The sequence below is a fragment of the Tursiops truncatus genome, chromosome 18, assembly GCF_011762595.2.
Source record: "Tursiops truncatus isolate mTurTru1 chromosome 18, mTurTru1.mat.Y, whole genome shotgun sequence".
NCBI classification, from domain to species: domain Eukaryota; kingdom Metazoa; phylum Chordata; class Mammalia; order Artiodactyla; family Delphinidae; genus Tursiops; species Tursiops truncatus.
Genome location: NC_047051.1, coordinates 71,431,710 through 71,454,770, shown reverse-complemented (window position 1 = coordinate 71,454,770; position 23,061 = coordinate 71,431,710).

Genomic DNA, 23,061 nt, shown 5'->3' with positions numbered 1-23,061 from the left:
AGCTTTGTTTTGCTCAGTAGGATCTGTCATAATGTGTCTAGAACAGAAAGAACAACACTACTGCTCTTTTTATTTCCAAGAATTCTAAAATGCAGCTTCAGAAGAATAGCTACCATCAGCCCTGTGATCATAATACCCGATGTATGGAGCATTGATACATGACTTCCCTGTTCATTACCTAACACTTCATTCTGGGTGTCACCAGGGTTGCATAAAAAGCCCTTTAAAACATGCTCCTCTGTCTCCAGGAGTGATTATTCACTTCCATTCTTAACTACCACTTACACATGATGATGACTCTTGAGTTTTAGCCTCAACCCATAGGTCCCTTAGAAATATATGCACCTTCTTAGTGACTATTTTATCCTAGGTATGGAACAGGAATTGATAATCATCCTCAAGCTTCCAAATCTGTTTTCTCTCTTCTCTTTCCTATCTTGGTTAACGACATTGAAAATGACTTGGAAATGACTTTTTAGACTCCAATTCTCTACAGATTCTTTTTTTTTTTTTTTTACATCTTTATTGGAATATAGTTGCTTTACAATGTTGTGTTAGTTTCTGCTGTATAACAATGTGAATCAGCTATACGTATATATATATATCCCCATATCCCCTCCCTCTTGTGTCTCCCTCCCACCCTCCCTATCCCACCCCTCTAGGTGGTCACAAAGCACTGAGCTGATCTCCCTGTGCTATGCGGCTGCTTCCCACTAGCTATCTATTTTACATTTGGTAGTGTATATGTGTCCATGCCACTCTCTCACTTCGTCCCAGCTTCCCCTTCCCTCCCCTGACAAATTCTTTATGATTCTTTACAAATTCATCTTTTTTTTCCCCATCACTTCTCATGTCCGAAATACTTGACTATCTCCATACTGACTGTAGAATTCAGTTAAAATTATGTAACATTGCATACAAAGCCTGTCATAGTTGGACCCTTGTATTTATCTAGTTTATTTTCTGTAACTTCACTGCAGACAAGTTTGTGAGCGTAATGGCATCACATCGTCAATCTATTACTCATTTATATGAGCATAGCTGAGTTAGTACATCTTTTTATATGCATGGTGAAACATTTGGATTTTCTCTTCTGTGAATTATCTTTTCATGGCCTCTTGCAATTTTATTATCGTGTAGCTCACTTTCTTGTTTTAAAACCTCTGTTCATCATAGAATTTTACCTCTGGCTGAATTTTATATTACATTTACTTTTGCAGCTCGACTGGCAGTCTATTGAGTTTGTTTATAGGATGTTTTCTAATGCAAAGCTTTATTTATTTTTATATAGTCTAGCATGCCGTACTTTTGTAGTATCCTAGATATGTCTTGCTTAAAAAATTTTTCTCTTGTCTTAGTTTTTAATTTCTCCAAGATAACTTTACAGGATATCTATGTTGTTGTTTTTGTTTGTTTGTTTTTAGTTTTTAACTATCTAATTCATTTGAATCCATCCCCTTCCACTTTTTGGTAAAATATGTTTATATTTCCAATCTCATTTTATTTTTCCTAAAGAATAGCAAGTACTGAGTTTTGTTATCTCCATGTATTAATTAAATCATCCATCTTTTTTCTTACTAAACTGAAATATCAACTTCATCATATGTTAAATTCTTATATAAACTGGCATCTTTTTTCTGGATTTTTCTACTCAGTTCACTGATCTAGATTTGACTTCCAGTAGCTTTATAGTATGTATTAAATTTTATAATTTCAATTCCCATTTCTATTCTTAATATAAAAATTTTCTCATCTTTTCTCTGGCTGTATTCCCTTCCCATAGTTGGGCTAAGGCTCTGTAAGTCCTTTCCTCTGGAGAGCAGGTCTTTGTTATGGAGGAAGCTCTCAGTGTATTTCACAAGGGTTAATCCTCCTCTCTCCTTCCCAGAGCTTTTATGAGACCTTTTGCAGATCTTCACCCTGAGAAGCTCCTAGAATTAGACCTTTTGCAGGTCTTCACCCTGAGAACTGCCTAAACTTCTGGATGGTAAAGCCCAAGAAAGCGTGCCCCTGGAGGTTCCTTCTCTCATGTTAGTGCACCTTTAGTTTCTGGTAATTCTTCAAAATTACCATTAAATGTTCTGGTTTAAGGCTTCAGCAGCTTCTGCTGCGGGTAAGCGTATATCAGCTGTGTTTCTCTTGTTATGCCATCCCTCCAGATTTCAGGTGGCATTTTGCATTGTGACTTCATGAGTACAAGAAGTTACTGATTTTCAGACTTCTCACCTTTTGTTGTGTATAAACAAAAGTGCTGACTTCCAAATTCTTTATATGTATGAATTTAAGGTGGAAGCCTTAAGAATGTTCTTGGATAAAAATTTACCAAAACTTGTTTTCAGTAAATTTTTAGATTGATCAAAATTATAGACTCTACAGTTATGCTGGAGTTGAACAATTAAATAAATGAATGACAGATGGCTAGGGCAAGGTTTCTCACTGTTGGAGTAGGTATTTACAGACAAGCAAAAAGAGGAGGCTAGAATGGCCCCACCCACCTGGTAATGAATTAGAATTGGAGACATTAGCATGAACTGTTTAGTTTAATATAGATATGGATAGTTACATATAGAAATATGGGACTTCCGTGGTGGCATAGTGGTTAAGAATCTGCCTGCCAATGCAGGGGACACGGGTTCATTCCCTGGTCCAGGAAGATCACACATGCCGTGGAGCAACTAAGCCCGTGTGCCACAACTACTGAGCCTGTGCTCTAGAGGCCGCGAGCCACAACTACTGAGCCCACGTGTCACAACTACTGAAGCCCGCGCGCCTAAAGCCCATGCTCTGCAACAGGAGAAGCCATTGCAATGAGAAGCGCATGCACTGCAAAGAAGAGTAGCCCCCGCTCACTGCAACTAGAGAAAGCCCGCACGCAGCAATGAAGACCCAACACAGCCAAAAATAATAAATAAGTAAATTTTTTAAAAAAAAGAAATACTTATACATATGTGTATATACACATTTAATATGTACACATGTCTCTCCTTGCTCTGTCAACTGAGCCTGGATCATATGGTAGTACCAGGATGTAAAAAGTACAACAAACAAATAACAAACAAAAATACAAACAACCACACACATTGAAGAGGACATATGAACAGGACACAGAAGCTTAATAAAAAACACCCAAAGGCCAAAGCTACAACAATTTGAGCAACAAAATAAATAAAGTGGTATCAGATTATAACCCCAAATATAAATAAGCAACAATGAACACATACTCCTATAAATGCATGATTAAATAAATAAACCATTGGGGGAGAAAGACAAATCCATACAGAAGAAAGCTATATGGTTTATGCAGAGGTTCCACCCTCAAGGAAGTAGAACATAATTCTGCATTCCATAAATGTGGACTGCACACTGTGACTTCCTTCCAAAGAGTACAGTATGGAAAGAGGAGAAAACAAGAGTAACTTCGTAGTGGAAAACCTTAACAAACACTATTTCAGTCAAGTAGTTTATTTTAACATCTGCAGTGATAACTAACTTGATAGCAAATACTCTTGATGTGATGTGTAGAGAATGAGGCTTTACTTCTGTGGCCTTCCTCCCAGGAATACATAATCTCACTCTAACCATTAAAAAAAAATCATATACGTCCCAATTTAGAGATGTTCTACAAAGTACCAGGTGAATATTCCTCAAAATTCTCATGTTCATCAAAAAGATAGAAAGGCTAAGAGCTATCCAGAAAACACTACAATTAAATAGATCATAGTATCCTATTGAGCTCCTGGAACATACACAAAATAGGACATTAGGTAAAAACCTAATAATATCTGAATAGAGTCTGGTCTTTATTTAATAATAATGTATTATTTTGGATTCATTACTTTCAACAAATAAGTCACGTTAATATTCTATGTTAATAATAGGGGAAACAGAGTGTGGGGTATGGGGAAATGGTACCACCTTTACAATTTTTCTGTGAAAATATGTCTATAGTAAATACTAAAATATTAAAATGTCGAGAATTTCAAAATAGATCAAAGTTGTTTCCTTAGTTCACCATCACACTACAGGGGAAGTAGCTTTTCATTCACAGATGTTTCCATGGAATTCTCGGTTTTCCTAATAGAATCTCACTTCTCTCCCACGCCCAACTCTGAGTTGAAGAATTATTTCTTGTACCAAGATGGCAACTCAAGAAAAGCCATGGTCTGACAACTTTCCAGGGACTGAAAGTTCACTGCCACTCAAGATCTATCAAAAGCTTAGCCAAGTGAAACTGTTATTTCCATAATACTACCCCAATGAAATGAAATCCATATATTCTACAAAATATTCTGAAATGGTGGACTTAATATATCCTTTTTGGGGGTCATAATCTCTTACTTAGTTTATGGGACACTATTACCTAAAATATTCTTGTAAGCATTTCATTTACTGATTTTTAAATTCATTTTCTGGGCCCCTCAAAACATTTTCAAATATATCACTAAGATGAAATCCAGGGACACTACACCCAACCATCACTGGCTGTGGATCAATTACAATGGCTATCTGAGGCTTTGGTATCAGTTGTCTGTTGTTGAGTTATGTTGCTGTGAATTTCCCTTTGGCTTGATTTAGTTTCAAGGGTAATAGAAGAAATAGCAACCTTGTGTTACTATCTGTCTCCCCTGTAATGGTGTTTGCTTGAGGATATTGTACATTATATTACAGTGTCCTCACCCTTAGGGGTCCTGGGAGAATAATCTTTATACTTTTGATGTCAGGAAGTGGGAGAATGAGGAATGTGAATGCATGCTAAATTCCTTACCTTATTTTAGGAAGGAGTCAAAAGTTATTATATATAACTTAAATATGATTCTGTTTGGAAATGTGGGTTAAGGTAACATTTTGAGAAATATAAAGGCAATTTTAAAAAATGTAATAAAAACAGGCTGGATTCCTTTCACTGGAGAAAATAAGAGTAAATATAGTATATGTGGCAGAGAAAAAAATAGATAAAACAGATAAATACAACAAAATTTAAAAATAAAGTGACTGAGATAAAACCATGCTATATCAATTACAACAGAAATAGGTTAAGTGTTTAATAAGAAGCAAGGGATTTCATAAGGGGACTGTGCTTCTTATGTGTTGGAAATGACCTAGTTACTGTTCTGACTGGTTACATGGGTGCATTCACTGGACCTGGATGCTAATTATTGGGCTTTTTATCTATCATTACTTGTGTCTACTTTAATAATTTTTTTATATAAGTACATGCAACTTACAGTAGATACAACAAGCACAACTGACATTGTTTTTAAAATAGAAGGGTGGGCCTTGCCAGGTAAAAGAAAGAAGAAAATAAAGTCGGCTTTATTAATATTAGAAAATAAGAATTCAAAAGAGAAGGCATTAAATGAGATACAGAGGGAAACGTCATAAAAGTTATAATTTTCAAAGAATAAATATTGAGCATGAATATATAGTATTAAATATCTCCTAAATAAAATTTATATAAGGAGAAATTGAAAGCAATATTTATTGTGGAAGCCTTTTACACACTACTCTGTCTTTGATAAATCAACTAAACAAAAAAAATAAGAACATTTAAATAACATAAAGGATGATATTGAAATAAAATGTGTATAAGTTATATAACAGTGAATGCAGTTTCCTTGTAGCAATGAGTGAGGAATTTATCCAATTTGCCATATGTTGGGAAACCTCAAACTCCTCAAAAAAAAAAAAAGAAAAAGAGATTCTGAAACTTTGTAGACTAGACTTTGTTACAATTTAAATTATGCCTACAAATTTAATTTGCCTACAAATTAAAAATATGAGTGATTATCACATCAGGTTTTTTCAAAGTGCAGTAATATAGGCACACTTATACCCTGATGTTATTTGCATAATTATTGCAAATTTTTTAGAAAGATACTTGGTATTTCTTTAAAGTTCCTTTAACACATTATATACAATTTGACTTAGTAACCTTGTTGCTAGGTATGCATTAACATAAAATAATCTAATATAGAGACAAAGATTTAGAGACAAATTTGACATCTTGTTTTTATATATTTTTATTAAAAAATTAAAACAACTTTCCATGTTAGTACTAGTTTAAACTTTTGATATATGCATACTATGATATCATCTTTGCTAAAATGTTTAAATATTCTAATAAGGAGTTTATCTAAAAAATACAAAACTGTAAATAAATAAGTAAGCAAAGAGATAAATGGTGATATATAATGAAATACGTATTGGGGGATTATATAGGGCTTCCACTTAAAAAACTGTGTAAAATTACAGTGATGCAGATGCAAATATTAACTTTGGCTAATGTTAGTGATATTTATTTTCTTTTTTATATATCACCTTTTTTTCTGAATTTTACATTAGTAAATACAAATTACTTTCAAAAAGATAGGAAATAAATATCTATTAAAATAAATATTTAAAGAAGATGTGTAAGTTAACATAATTCTTTGTTAATTTGATCATTTAAATTTTTTGAATTATAAGTAATGCCACAGCACATTTTAACTTAAATGTTATAGAGTTTAATGTTTTAATTTTTCCAACAAATTGTCATAATTATCTTCAAATATAAATTAATAATGTCAGTATGCAAAATGAATCTAACAAATGTATATAAATATATAACATGCCATACTTACACATTTCATAGTAGTGCTGGAAAAAATTGTACAAGTCCATTATTCAAACTGAATGGTCAAAGCAGAGATCATGAACATCTGAAGATAAAGATGGCTTTAATTGCAAAAACAAATAAAACAAAACACTTGTAGTTCTTCTTAGGTCATGGTTTGTAGAAACCTTATCTTATTTGTGACATCTAGATCTCATCAAAAAAGGGATAGTAGGTAAAATTCATTTTGACTACATTACTAAAATAGTATATAACAGGGATTCAGCTATAGAAAAAATAAATAGAAATTTTCAATAATTCAAAGATATTCAGTGAATTAGAGGGCACCCATATCATCATTCTAAATATCAATTATAATTGATACTAATAATAGCTGAAATGACATTGCTTTAAAATTTACAAAGTGCTCTCCATTTATACATTTAGTTTTCATATCAACCTTGTAGGAAAGTTGCTATCCACACTTAGGGGAATTTATTAGTGCATACATATTTGGTTCATACTTTATTGTATATACACATTAAAATTGTACTTCATCTATGATATGCTCAGGCAATTGGTATTTAATTATCACATTCAACAAAATGAACTAAAACTCTGTCACAATTAAATTGAAATTCCAGTTCTTAATTTGCCAAATGTCTGCAGAGCAAGTGAAATAATTTGAGCAAATAACAAAATTGCATAGGCACATCTGCTTTCTGGTCAGCATGCAAAAATCTGTGAAATTGGGCTGACTTTCACCAAAACAACATTTTGTAAATGAAAAAAGAAAGTGCACAGAAACATCCAATGCTAAATAGTTTTATGAGTGTTTAACAAGAAGGAAAAATCAAATGATAAGAAAAGTCAAGGCAAATCGTCTTTCAGATTACAACTTTAATATGGAGCTTTTAGAAAAAAAATTAAAACTCTTCAATCATCTCCAATCTTTCTGGCAGATGTGGCTCTACCTGCCTCATTCATCTACTCATGATGCTATTTTCTGAAAATTTAGATTAAATAATGGATATAATTTGATTTAATACTAATGTTTCTGTTCTTGGTGTACTTTTGAGTCTATTTTGATTGCTTTGATTAAGCCTCCCAATATATGCTAGGATTCTTAGAGATCACCCCTATGTTACTGTCTTGAAGTAATACCATTTTCCATTAATAGGTATGTATCCTTGGCAATAGGTAAACTATAATAGAACAAGGATAACTTAATTGGTTTCCAGTTTCAGAATTTATGGATTGATCCTGGATCACATCATGGTATATTTTGCTCTAGCAATGACCAGGATCAACCATTTAATTTGAAATGACAAACTCTTTGACTATATGGGCATTAATACATCACTGCCCTGATAAGGTGTTGATAATTATCTTTATCATTATTATTATCTCTACAGATTGTACACTTTATAAGGTCTCTACTGATGGAAGTAAGAATAAGATTCTACAGTATTTTTCATTATAACTTTGAGAAGAGTCTTTCAAAAACCCTAGAGTATTGCGTTTCTAGAATATGTCAAGATATTATAGCTTGCAGTAATATTCCTTAACATTATACATAATTTTATCTGGAGAAAGGAGGGTTTTAAAGATGGATTCCTGGAAGGAAAAATGAAAAACCTTAATAAAAATTATATTAATATTTTTAATGGTTTAAGCTTAAACAAGCAAGATTTATCTACTCATAAATAAACTCTTTGGGTGATCTTATAACTACATTAAGGACACAATAGAATTCAACTTAGTTTACTTAGAAGAAAACAACAATCTTTGTATTTGCTGGAAACATGAAAGTAAAATATTACTGCAGAAGACATTTGATTATACAGTGAACAGTCATTAATTTATAAAGGAAATAAAAATGAATCAAAAAAAGAAAAAACTCTGAAGAAATGTGCATGCTTTAGATGAATAATAATAAATCTATGTTTCATATTCCCTTCATCAATATTGAGAATAAACAGCCAATCAATATTCAATTCATAGCAAAATTACACAAATACATTATTTTATAATAATATATTCAACACCTAAATAGCTACCACATATTTTACTACAATCATTTAAATATTATTCATTGAATATCCTTATAGTTAGTATGCTATATTGACATATTAATAATCTAGTTATATTACTCTGTTAAATCAGTTCATTGATTCTGTTATGTGTCTAAGCTTTGTGCTTCCTTAATCAAATGTCTAATTATAAATTCAAGTTATACTCAGGAAGTCAATATTCCAAAATTTACTTCTTCATCCAGATAGTGAATTTTAGTTACAAGTAACTTACATAGGCAAGATCATTTTAAATTAAAATGTAAGTCCACTATGACAGAGACCAACATAATTTGATTTGTTATGTTAGTTAAGAATAGCATTAAATTAGTTTAATGAGATAAAACATTTTTTGAAGCCCAGTACAAATTTTAAAATATGAGAAATATTTTATATTATTACCAACTCACAGCAGGATAAATGGTAATATATGTTTATTGCCTTTTATATACCTTTTATATACCAATTGCCTTTTATATACCATATCCCTACACAGTGAGATAACTGAATTCTTTTTTTTTCTAATTAATTTTTATTGGAGTATAGTTGCTTTACAATGTTGTGTTAGTAATTCTTAATATCACAATACAAAATGATACTCTTGCTTAATATGTTAACAGGAATAAATCCCCTTCAAGTTTCTCAATGCAAGAATGTAGTATATAGATGGCGGAGTAGAAGGATGTGTGGAGTAGAAGGATGTACACAGTCACAATAAAATCAAATCCCATAACTGCTGGGTGGGTGACTCACAAACTAGAGAACATTTATACCACAGAAGTCCACCCACTGGAGTGAAGGTTCTGAGTCCCAGGTCAGGCATGCTGACCTGGGGGTCTGGTAATGGGAGGAGGAATTCCTAGAGAATCAGACTCTGAGGGCGAGCGGGATTTGATTGCAGGACTCTGACAGGACTGGGGGAAACAGAGACTCCACTCTTGGAGGGCACACACAAAGTAGTGTGTGCATCAAAACCCAAGGGAAGGAGCAGTGACCCCAGGGGAGACTGAACCAGACCTACCTGCTAGTGTTGGAGGGTCTCCTGCAGAGGCAGGGGGTGGCTGCGGCTCACTGTGGGGACAAGGACACTGGCAGCAGAAGTTCTGAGAAGTACTCCTTGGGGTGAGCCCTCCAGAGTCCGCCATTAGTCCCACCAAAGAGCCCAGGTAGGCTCCAGTGTTGGGTTGCCTCAAGCCAAACAACCAACAGGGAAGGAACCCAGCCCCACCCATCAGCAGACAAGTGGATTAAAGTTTTACTGAGTTCTGCCCACCAGAGCAACACCCAGCTCTACCCACCACCAGTCCCTCCCATCAGGAAACTTGTTCAAGCCTCTTAGATAGCCTCATCCACCATAGGACAGAAGGCAGAAGCAAGAAGAATTACAATCCTGCAGCCTGTGGAACAAAAACCACATTCACAGAAAGACAGACAAGATGAAAAAGCAGAGGGCTATGTACCAGATGAAGGAACAAGATAAAATCCCAGGAAAACAACTAAATGGAGATAGGCAACCTTCCAGAAAAAGAATTCAGAATAATGATAGTGAAGATGATCCTGGACCTCAGAAAAAGAAGGGAGGCAAAGATTGAGAAGATGCAAGAAATGTTTAACAAAGACATAGAAGAATTAAAGAACAAACAAACAGAGATGAATAATACAATAACTGAAATGGAAAATACACTAGAAGGAATCAATAAAAGAATAACTGAGGCAGAAGAATGGATAAGTGACCTGGAAGACAGAATGGTAGAATTCACTGCTGCAGAACACAATAAAGAAAAAAAGATGAAAAGAAATGAAGACAGCCTAAGAGACCTCTGGGACAACATTAAACACAACAACATTCACATTATATGGGTCCCAGAAGGAGAAGAGAGAGAAAGGACCTGAGAAAATATTTGAAGAGACTATAGTCAAAAATTTCCCTAACATGGGAAAGGAAATAGCCACCCAAGTCCTGGAAGCACAGAGAGTCCCATACAGGATAAACCCAAGGACAAACACGCCAAGACACATAGTAATCAAACTGGCAAAAGTTAAAGACAAAGAAAAATTATTGAAAGCAGCAAGGGAAAAACGACAAATAACATATGAGGGAACTCCCATAAGGTTAACTGCTGATTTCTCAGCAGAAACTCTACAAGCCAGAAGGGAGTGGCATGATATACTTAAAGTGATGAAAGGGAAGAACCTACAACCAAGATTACTCTACTCAGCAAGGATCTCATTCAGATTCAATGGAGAAATAAAAAGCTTTACAGACAAGCAAAAGTTAAGAGAATTCAGCATCCCAAACCAGCTCTACAACAAATGCTAAAGGAAATTCTCTAAGTGAGAAACACAAGAGAAGAAAAGGATCTGTGAAAACAGACCCAAAACAATTAAGAAAATGGTCAAAGGAACATACATATCGATAATTACCTTAAACATGAATGGATTAAATGCTCTAACCAAAAGACACAGACTGGCTGAATGGATACGAAAACAAGACCCATATATATGCTGTCTACAAGGGACCCACTTCAGACCTAGGGATACATACAAACTGAAAGTGAGGGGATGGAAAAAGATATTCCATGCAAATGGAAATCAGAAGAAAGCTGGAGTAGCAACTCTCATATCAGACAAAATAGACTTTAAAGTAAAGAATGTTACAAGAGACAAGGAAGGACACTACATAATGATCAAGGGATCAATCCAAGAGAATATACAACAATTATAAATATATATGCACCCAACATAGGAGCACCTCAATACATAAGGCAACTGCTAACAGCTAGAAAAGAAGAAATCAACAGTAACACAATAATAGTGGGGGACTTTAACACCTCACTTACACCAATGGACAGATCATCCAAACAGAAATTTAATAAGGAAACGCAAGCTTTAAATGACACAATAGACCAGATAGATTTAATTGATATTTATAGGACATTCCATCCAAAACCAGCAGATTACACTTTCTTCTCAAGTGCGCATGGAACATTCTCCAGGATAGATCACATCTTGGGTCACAAATCAAGCCTCAGTAAATTTAAGAAAATTGAAATCATATCAAGCATCTTTTCTGGCCACAAGACTATGAGATTAGAAATCAGTTACAGGGACAAAAACGTAAAAAACACAAACACATGGAGGCTAAACAATATGTTACTAAATAACCAAGAGATCACTGAAGAAATCAAAGAGGAAATCGAAAAATACCTAGAGACAATGAAAACATGACGATCCAAAACCTATGGGATGCAGCAAAAGCAATTCTAAGAGGGAAGTTTATATCTATACAAGCCTACCTCAAGAAACAAGAAAAACCTGAAATAAACAATCTAACTTTATACCTAAAGGAACTAGAGAAAGAAGAACAACAAAACCCCAAGTTAGCAGAAGGAAAGAAATCATAAAGATCAGAGCAGAAATAAATGAAATAGAAACAAAGAAAACAATAACAAAGATAAGTAAAACTAAAAGCTGGTTCTTTGAGAAGATAAATAAAATTGCTAAACCATTAGCCAGACTCATCAAGAAACAGACGGAGAGGACTCAAATCAATAAAATTAGAAATGAAAAAGGTGAAGTTACAACAGACACTGCAGAAATACAAAGCATCCTAAGAGACTACTACAGGCAACTCTATGCCAATAAAATGGACAACCTGGAAGAAACTGACAAATTCTTAGAAAGGTATAGCCTTCCAAGGCTGAACCAGGAAGAAATAGAAAATATGAACAGACCAATCACAAGTAATGAAATTGAAACTGTGATTAAAAATCTTCCAACAGGGCTTCCCTGGTGGCGCAGTGGTTGAGAGTCCGCCTGCCGATGCAGGGGACACGGGTTCGCGCCCCGGTCCTGGAGGATCCCACATGCCGCGGAGTGGCTGGGCCCGTGAGCCATGGCCGCTGAGCCTGCGTGTCCAGAGCCTGTGCTCCACAACGGGAGAGGCCACAGCAGTGAGAGGCCCGCATACCGAAAAAAAAAAAAAAAAAAAATCTTCCAACAAACAAAAGTCCAGGACCAGATGGCTTCACGGGTGAATTCTGTCAAATATTTAGAGAAGAGCTAACACCCATCCTTCTCAAACTCTTCCAAAAAATTGTGGAGGAAGGAACACTCCCAAACTCATTTTATGAGGTCACCATCACCTTGATACCAAAACCAAAGATACTACAAAAAAAAAAAAGAAAATTACAGGCCAATATCACTGATGAATATAGATGCAAAAATCCTCAACAAAATACTAGCAAACAGAATCCAGCAACACATTAAAAGGATCATACACCATGATCAAGTGGGATTGATCCCAGGGATGCAAGGATTCTTCAATATACACAAATCAATCAATGTGATACACCATATTAACAAACTGAAGAATAAAAACCGTATGATCGTCTCAATAGATGCAGAAAAAGCTTTTAACAAAATTCAACACCCATGTATGGTCAAAAAAACTCTCCAGAAAGTGGGCATCGAGGGAACCTACATCAACATATTAAAGGCCATATACGACAGACCCACAGTAAACATCATTCTCAATGGTGAAAAACTGAAAACATTTCCTCTAAGATCAGGAACAAGACAAGGATGTCCACTCTCACCACTATTATTCAACATAGTTTTGGAAGTCCTAGCCATGGCAATCAGAGAAGAAAAAGAAATAAAAGGAATACAAATTGGAAAAGGAGAAGTAAAACTGTCACTGTTTGCTGATGACATGATACTATATATAGAGAATCCTAAAGATGCCACCAAGAAACTACTAGAGCTAATCAATGAATTTGGTAAATTTGCAGGATACAAAATTAATGCATAGAAATCTCTTGCAGTCCTATACACTACTGATGAAAAACCTAAAAGAGAAATTAAGGAAACACTCCCATTTCCCATTGCAACAAAAATAATAAAATACCTAGGAAGAAACCTACCTAGGGAGACAGAAAATTTGTATGCAGAAAACTATAAGACACTGATGAGAGAAATCAAAGATGATACCAACAGATGGACAGATATACCATGTTCTTGGATTGTAAGATTCAATATTGTGAAAATGATTATACCACCGTAAGCAATCTACAGATCAATGCAATCCCTAACAAATTATCAATGGCATTTTTTAATAGAAGTAGAACAAAAAATCTTAAAATTTGTATGGAGACACAAAAGAGTCCAAATAGCCAAAGCAGTCTTGAGGGAGAAGAACGGGACTGGAGGAATCAGAGTCCCTGACTTCAGCCTATACTACAAAGCTACAGTAATCAAACAATATGGTACTGGCTCAAAAACAGAAACATAGATCAATGGAACAAGATAGAAACCCCAGTGATAAATCCACACACCTATGGTCAACTAATCTATGACAAAGGAAACAAGGATATACTATGAAGAAAAGACAGTCTCTTCAATAAGTGGTGCTGGGAAAACTGGACAGCTACATGTAAAAGAATGAAGTTAGAACACTCCCTAACACCGTACACAAAAATAAACTCAGGGCTTCTCTGGTGGCGCAGTGGTTGAGAGTCCGCCTACCGATGCAGGGGACACGGGTTCGTGCCCCGGTCCGGGAAGATCCCACTGGGCCCGTGAGCCATGGCCGCTGAGCCTGCACGTCCCAAGCCTGTGCTCCGCCACGGGAGAGGCCACAACAATGAGAGGGCTGCGTACCGAAAAAAAAAAAAAAAAACCCGAAATGGATTAGAGACCTAAATGTAAGACCAGATACTACAAAAATCTTAGAGGAAAACATAGGAAGAACACTTTTTGACATAAATCACAGCAAGATCTTTTTTGATCCACCTCCTAGAGTAATGGAAATAAAAAGATAAATAAACAAATGGGACCTAATGAAATTTAAAAGCTTTTGCACAGCAAAGGAAACCATAAACAAGATGAAAAGACAACCCTCGGAATGGGAGAAAATATTTGCAAATGAATCAACAGACAAAGTATTAATCTCCAAAATATATAAACATCTCATGCAGCTCAATATTAAAAAAACAAACAACCTAATCCAAAAATGGGCAGAAGACCTAAATAGACATTTCTCCAAAGAAGACATACAGATGGCCAAGAAGCACATGAAAAGCTATTCAACATCACTAATTATTAGAGAAATGCAAATCAAAATTACAATGAGGTATCACCTCACACCGGTCAGAATGGCCATCATCAAAAGGTCTACAAACTATAAATACTGGAGAGGGTGTGGAGAAAAGGGAACCCTCTTGCACTGTTGGTGAGAATGTAAATTGATACAGCCACTATGGAGAACAGTATGGAGGTTCCTTAAAAAACTAAGAATAGAATTACCATATGATCCAGCAATCCCACTACTGGGCATATACCCAGAGAAAACCATAAATCAAAAAGACACATGCACCCCAATGTTCATTGCAGCACTATTTACAACAGCTGGGTCATGTTAGCAACCTAAACACCCATTGACAGACAAATGGATAAAGAAGATGTGGTACATATATACAATGGAATATTACTCAGCCATAAAAAGGAACAAAACTGTGTCATTTGTTGATACATGGATGGATCTAGAGACTGTCATACAGAGTGAAGTAAGTCAGAAAGATGTTGATATGTGGATGGATCTAGAGACTGTCATACCAAGTGAAATAAGTGAGAAAGATATTGATATGTGGATGGATCTAGAGACTGTCATACAGAGTGAAGTAAGTCAGAAAGAGAAAAACAAATATCGTATATTAATGCATATATGTGGAACCTAGAAAAATGGTACAAATGAACCAGTTTGCAGGGCAGAAATTGAGACACAGATGTAGAAAACAAACATATGGACAACAAGGGGGGAAAGCAGCGGGGTGTGGTGGTGGTGGTGTGATGAATTGGGCTATTGGGATTGACATGTATGCACTGATGTGTATAAAATTGATGACTAATAAGAACCTGCTGTATAAAAACAAAAAGTTAATTGAAATGATATTTGCATTTCTGTACATGGTTGTGTGCATGTGATCAATGGGAAGAAATATACAAAAATACATCTAATAAAGAGAGTTGTACTAAAAATAAAAATAAAAAAGAAGGTGGTATACATTGTTCAGATAAAGCAGTTCCCAGGTACATTCTTCAAACTATTCTTTTTTTTTTTCCTTCTGAGACATTTAAAAGTAAGGTATACAGGGCTTCCCTAGTGGCGCAGTGGTTGAGAGTCCGCCTGCCGATGCAGGGGACACAGGTTCGTGCTCTGGTCCGGGAAGATCCCACATGTCGTGGAGCGGCTAGGCCCGTGAGCCATGGCCACTGAGCCTGCGCGTCCGGAGCCTGTGCTCCGCAACGGGAGAGGCCGCAACAGTGAGAGGCCCGCGTATGGCAAAAAAAAAAAAAAAAAAAAAAAAAAAGTAAGGTATATAGACATGATATACCTCTAATTTTTCTAGATTAATACCCTATAGATGTGGTTTTCATAATCATAATACCATTTCCATGTTTAAAATACTAACATGTATTCAGCAACATATTCTAATATATGCTAAATAATTCCAATTCTCCTGAAAATCTTTTATACCTTTTGTTTGTTTGCTTTTCTATCCAGGATCCTATCAATTTTTCACACCTTTTTTTTCAGTTTTTTATCTTTAGATTTTCATAATCTAAATAGTCTCAAATCTTTTTCTCCCCATGAGAGTGCAGTTTTGAAGATTCCAGTTCTAGGTTTCTTATAAAACAGTAAGATTTGCAATCTGCAATCAGATTTTGACTTGTTTTCTCAAGAGTAGACTGTGTTACATATTTTAGCAATAATACAACACAGGTATTATGACCTTTGCCATTGCTTATCATCAAGAGGTTCTTAGTAGGTTCCTGTTTAGGAGGAGAATCACCTGTACTAAGGTGGTTACCGCCAGGTCACTCAAAGTTAAGAAACATATTCCACTTTGAAACTGATACTTAGGTTTTGGCAGAATTCTTTGAGACCATGTGAAAATCCTATTTTCTAACCACCCAACTAAAGATCCATGCCTTGTAATTTTACATTGGAAATTAGTTGTAAAATTGAGATATCCTAATTGCATAATTTCTTCTATATTGATTACCTGATATTTTGTGTAAAAAGTATCTTTCTTTTTATCTTTTTCTTACAATATTTTTAATTTTTAGCATCTCTCTATACTAGTTATTTTACATATAATAAATGTTTACTACATTAACATGTTTTTCATTTTCATGTCAAATTAATGAAGCTTGCATTCTTACATGACAAATTGCAAGATCAAATCTGGAATTGTATGTTTCCCCAGCAGCTCTGTCTAGTTCCATTTAGTGGCAACTGGTTTTAGGAAGTGAAGATTTAGACACTAGGTGTGCTCACAGATACCGGGATTATTGTTCTAAACCCATTTAGTGGTCATATATATCATGAGTTCATACTGATACCTCTAGTTGAAGTCCACCTTCCAGCATACTTGTGATCAACTAAGGCATTCAAGTTGTTTGCTACTGCCTTCTCATTAGTCCAATAAACATAACATCATCAATGGAATGTTGTTATGTTCTGTAGACTATGAAAATAAACAAAATTCCTCAAGCCTGTATAATAATAGAGAGAAAAAGAGTTGAAAAAACAGTGCAATAAAATATTGAAGATATACTGCTGCCCTATGAGGTAGAAGCAAATTGCTTCTGATTATCTTTGTGAATTTTGGTGAAAACAAATTTGTCAGGTCGAGAGATGCATACCAAATTCCAGCAGGTAAGGCAAAGATACCATATCAAAATAACAGCAGTGGTTGGACAGCACCTGATTAAGTTTACCAAAATCCAAAGTAAGAGATCTATCAGTCTTTTCTTTGGCCAAGCAGGATAGTAAAATGGGGACGTAATAGGAATTAATACCCTTCGATCCTGTAAGTCCTTTTTCAGGCACTAATATTTGCAATTCCCCAGGAATGCAATATTGCTTTCAGTTTATTATTTTAGTGAGGGATTAGGGGGTCATTATTCCTACCTCACTCTATGGTCTATTAGCCATATGGGTAATCTGTCCATAATTAAGCATATTTATCTGTCTTACATATATTGAAACTAAGCACATAACTAGCATAGATCGGACTCAGGCCAAGATTCCCTCCATAAGCCTCAGAGTCACCACTCTGTTCCTCTAACAATGAAGGTTTTGGTCTTTGGTATTGATATCAGTTCATATGCAATATCTAATAGTCTCCAGATTTCCCTTACTAGGGTACTGACACCTTCGTAAATGGCCACAGAATCCTCAAAAAATGCTTAGAGGAAGATTCAGAGTCTACAGATATGGCTTTGTTGCAGGATCTTTTCTCTAAAGGGTTTAGACTACCCTTTGGTTAAGGAGCTACAAGTCTGTAAACAGACTTTTTCTGAGACCTGGGTAAGAACTCATGAATTCCCACTGCCGTTTCTCCACTTGGGTTTCTCCCCACTAGACGTGGAAATCTGCTGCTTGTATAGGCAAGTGTTTCCTTAGTAGTTTGCCTATGTGTTCATTCCAGGGACCTGAGGATCCGTAAACCACTGCAAATGATCACTGAGGTTCATAATACTTTGTTTATTCCTCTGTCTCCAATAATTTGTACAGTAATAGTGCTCATTTTGTCTCTCGGTATCAAGAGTCGCCACTTGAGCTTTTTCTTCTATGGAGTCCAACATCAAAGAGTCAAATTCCATGGTATTTCTCCTACTTTTACTGCCAGTCTACAAAGGGTGGTGATCACAGAGGTTACTGCGGTTACAGAATGGGTGAGCTGGTCCCACCTAATCTATCCACTACAGTATCCCTTTTCCTGAACCTTTAGAGCTACTCACCTCTTCACAGAGTCAGGGAAATTTTGATATTTCAAATCACTGTCTTTAGGAACTATGTATTCCAAGCTTCAGTTAACCAACCTATTGGGCTCTCCTATACTGGAAACAATATATTAATTCCCAATCCAGGGTAAGTTCATATATATCTAATACATTCAGTCTAGTCTAGTTTTAAAGGTGCTCTTCTACATTCAATACTTTTATGACTAGTTACTACACCTCTAACTTAAACTCCTAATAATTCAACAGAGCAGGATCTTGCATCATTAATACAATCAATCTGCCACAGTTCACCCTCTGGCTATAATTATTCACTTCCATTCCATATGTTCATCCTCATCACAGGAAACTTCAATCACAACTGTGGGTATAGAATCAAGTTTCTTGTGGTTGACATCACATTTGGAAGTGTCTTTTTAGATATGACTCTTCATCCAGAGACTTATGGAATACAAACATTATTTGTCATCCTCACACCGAACATGCAATGGTGAAATGGACAAGAAAACCAAAAGCAAATAGCATGGACAGCTGTTAAATAGCTGTTGAGATTAGAAGAAAATAGACTGAGTGGACCTTTAAACACACTGAGGCAGGGGGAAATGGTTGGAAGCAGCATGGGTAGATGGAGAACGTTAAAATTCTATGAACAAGAGGATTCTTACATAAAGCCAATAAAAACAAAGAGTACTGACCTAAATTTAATATGGGATCAGCTTACAAACAGGAAAATAAAATCAACAACAGTAAATTACTGAGACTTAGAAGTATAGATATTGAGTAAATGAATGAAGAAAGTTCCAAGACGTCAAGATATTGTCCAATCCAAAATCCCAGACAAAGAGAACAGACTTGTGGTTGCCAGGGTGGGGGCAGGGGGATTGGACAGGACTGGGATGGACTGGGAGTTTGGGGTTGGTAGCTGCCAACTATTACATTTAGAATGGATAAACAACAAGGTCCTACTGTAGAGCACAGGAAACTATATACAATATCCTGTCATCCATCATAATGGAAAAGAATATATAAAAGAATGTATATATGTGTATAACTGAGTCACTTTGATGTACAGCACAACATTGTAAATCAACTATATTTCAATAAAAAAATTTTTTTTATATTTCCAAAAAAAAAATCCCAGAAAACTTATTTTTCATCACTGGGGAAATACCTCCACCACCACACATAGAAAGTATTGAAATACTTCTTTCCAAAGGAACTAAGTATTGTAAAAATACTTGTTGGCTTTGAAATGCTTAGGGACATTTTGGGGCTCTTTGCTGCAATGTTTGACTTAAAATCTGTCCTCTTAAGTTTATATTAATTAATTTCAAAGCAAACCAATACTTAAAAGCTTATATGAATGTGGAATTTTATATAACTGGCAAATAACTAGTGCTACTGAATTTTGTTATTTATGTTTGCATTACAATAATATGCAAGTACTATTTTGTGAAAGTCTGTTAAAACTTCCTAAAATAAGCTGAAACCTAAAACTAACCCAGTATAAAATTTAAATCCTTATTCAAAAACGTGATTAGAGGGCTTCCCTGGTAGCACAGTGGTTAAGACTCCTCCTGCCAATGCAGGGGACATGGGTTCAATCCCCGGCCCGGGAATATCTCACATGCCGAGGAGCAACTAAGCCCGTGTGACACAACTACTGAGCCTGTGCACCACAACTACTGAGCCCAAGTGCCACAACTACTGAACCCACGTGCCACAACTACTGAAGCCCATGCGCCTAGAGCCCATGCTCTGCAACAAGAGAAGCCACTGCAATGAGAAGCCCATGCACCGCAACGAAGAGTAGTCCCCGCTCACCACAGCTAGGGAAAGCCCGTGCACAGCAACGAAGACCCAACACAGCCAAAAATAAAATTAATTAATTAAAAACAAAAAATGTGATTATAATTTGCCCAAACATAACTCCTTGTTAACACTCTTGTTATTGGGAATTTTTAAAGTATGGCTAATTATCTAATGAGAAGTAGTGAACATTAGTGTCAGGTGATTATTTTTCTTATGTGTGTCTGCATATTTAATGTTAGGCTAGATTATACTTTCTGGAATTTTACAATAGCAAGACACTTCAAGAGTCTCTATTTTAAATCTCATATCTTCAAAACCAAAGTTCTTTAGATTAAATGACTTGTCTATTTAATCTAAATTAGACCACAGAGAGGGTTAGCAGACCACGGAGAGGGTTAGCAGAAGTGAAACAAAACCCTGCAAAGACATACTTTCCCACTACTCCACTTAACTTGAATTTTCAGTTAACAAGAAACAATTAACAGAAAGACCATCCCTTTTATATCTTTCTGTAAAATAGAGTTTTCTGTGAGAAACAAATTTTATTATAGGGCAATAATTGGACCTGATCTATAAAATAAAAATCAGGTAATGCTGGTATATCTAGAATAAAAGGCACTGGAAAAGAAACTATCTGGCATTACTAAAAACAAAATAAAATATGAATTTTAAATTGGTACTCAATATCTTAAGGCTACTCTAGTTCATTGCAGTATCATTATGGCATTGATGAGTGTGGGAAAAGCCTAAGAAAAGCTGCTAGAATGACATTGATAAATGTGGGAAGGACATGTGAATTTTTTCAGACTGACAGGTTTTTTTTTGAACCCATCTGCAAGGCTGTTTTACAGGAAATGACAATCTTCTCTGCTACTTAAAGAAAATGATTGTATCTGGCCCAAAGACAGATTCTTAATAATGAAACCAGTTGTTTGTATCTCCTTTCCATTGATTTTTTTTCCTGAGAAAATATAATTATACTAGCTGAGAAATTCTTTGCCACCCTTGTCATTAGTTTCTCACAGACTAAGCCACTTTGGTGTCACAGATTTCACCTTCTGATTACAGCATAAAGGAAATCACTCACCTCCAGCAGGCCTGCTGGCTTGTGTTCCTCCCCTCCAGCTCCCTTATCCTCACATCTCCAACAGGCCACATGCTCTGCCGGCTCCAGTCCGCATCCCTGGTACAGGAAGCTGCAAATCAAAGCCAGGGCAGCAGGAGCTGGTGGGCCCTCCTAGCATGCAAGGTCAGAGGTAGATGGGCTTCATGAATTGTCCCTTGACTCTGCATTTCATGGAGTGAGACCCTATGTCTTGGGAAAGACCTCTATGATTACACCAAGTTTTTGCTTATGTTTATGGGGGATCTACATTCATCTCTTTACATGTGTGATGAGAAGGGAAGGGATTGGACCACTTCCCCCATTGTAAAGGTTTCAGCATGCCTTTCCATTCATGTTTTATCACTTGTACCATTCCACGATTAAAGACAACAAGGAAAAGACAAACACATTTTTCCATGTGATGCTCTATGCCTATTTTCAGTTGGATTCCATCCAAAAGAATATCCCCATTGCTTGTGCTGTTATTTACGGGAACTTAAAAGCCATGACCAGTCATCTCTCAGGCAGAACCTAAAAACCATTTAAAATCATGTGTAACGTTGTACACCAAGCAGCAATATAAATCACTTCAAGACCACTTGGGACAAAGTATATGATACGTGTCATGCAACCGAAAGCTTCCTAAGTGGTCTGCGTTAAAACTCTATAAATATCTGGAACAATTGTAACAAATTATATAGGAACATTTTAAATAATGATATTCAATTATTTCTTAAATACATTTGCCCTGAATGCAATTGAGATGCTCGTGGCATTTCTTTTTAATAAAATAGTTTAAAGAAATCAGTTAATATTTTTATATTCTAACTCTATCAATAACTAACTGGAGAATTGTTTAATGGATAGTCTCATCTTATATAGGGAGATCTAGTTTTGAATGTTTAGAGAAAACCTGTGAAAGGTTAATAGGTGAAGGCAAACAAAGACAATTTATAATCCCATTAGGGCTGTGAAAAGAGCACAGTAGTACTGAGAATAATAATAAAAAAAGTATTGGAGGTATGAAGCTGCAAACCAGTGTGCTTAGTTATAAATTACTGATTACTATTAATTATTTTTAAACCCTGAGATCATTTAAATTTTTCTTCAGATATTAAATGGCAAGTCTCTAAGGGAATAAAGAGTTTACTCTTCTAAAACCTCATGCCTGCCTTATTTCATGGTTCAGTTAACCTGATTCAGATTAATGATCTTTTTTGTACCCTATAACATAAAAATCAGTCACAAGTGACAAGATATTTATTTTGGAATCAGTGTACCAACATTCCAAATATAGAGATGTTGAAGTGTATAGATAGAAATATATAGATAGCTTGATATAGACATCAATATCTGTATCTATATAGATGATACTACGTCTCTGAAACATCTTCTAATTTGATAGCTCAGGGTAAAATTGATTTATTTCTTATGTCTAATTGCAGCAATTTCCAGTACAATGATTTATGATGATGACAAAGATACATTGACAGTTCAATAACACTGATCAATGATACTAACCAGTGGACAAATGGTATGTTCTACGTTTTGGAATGGCATCCAGGTGTTGAATACTGAAAAGCCATTCTCAGAAATCTCCAAGTGTGAAATAGTATTTGGGGGCATAAATGTCAATCTCGTTGTCCATTTTTCACTTTAGAATGTAACCT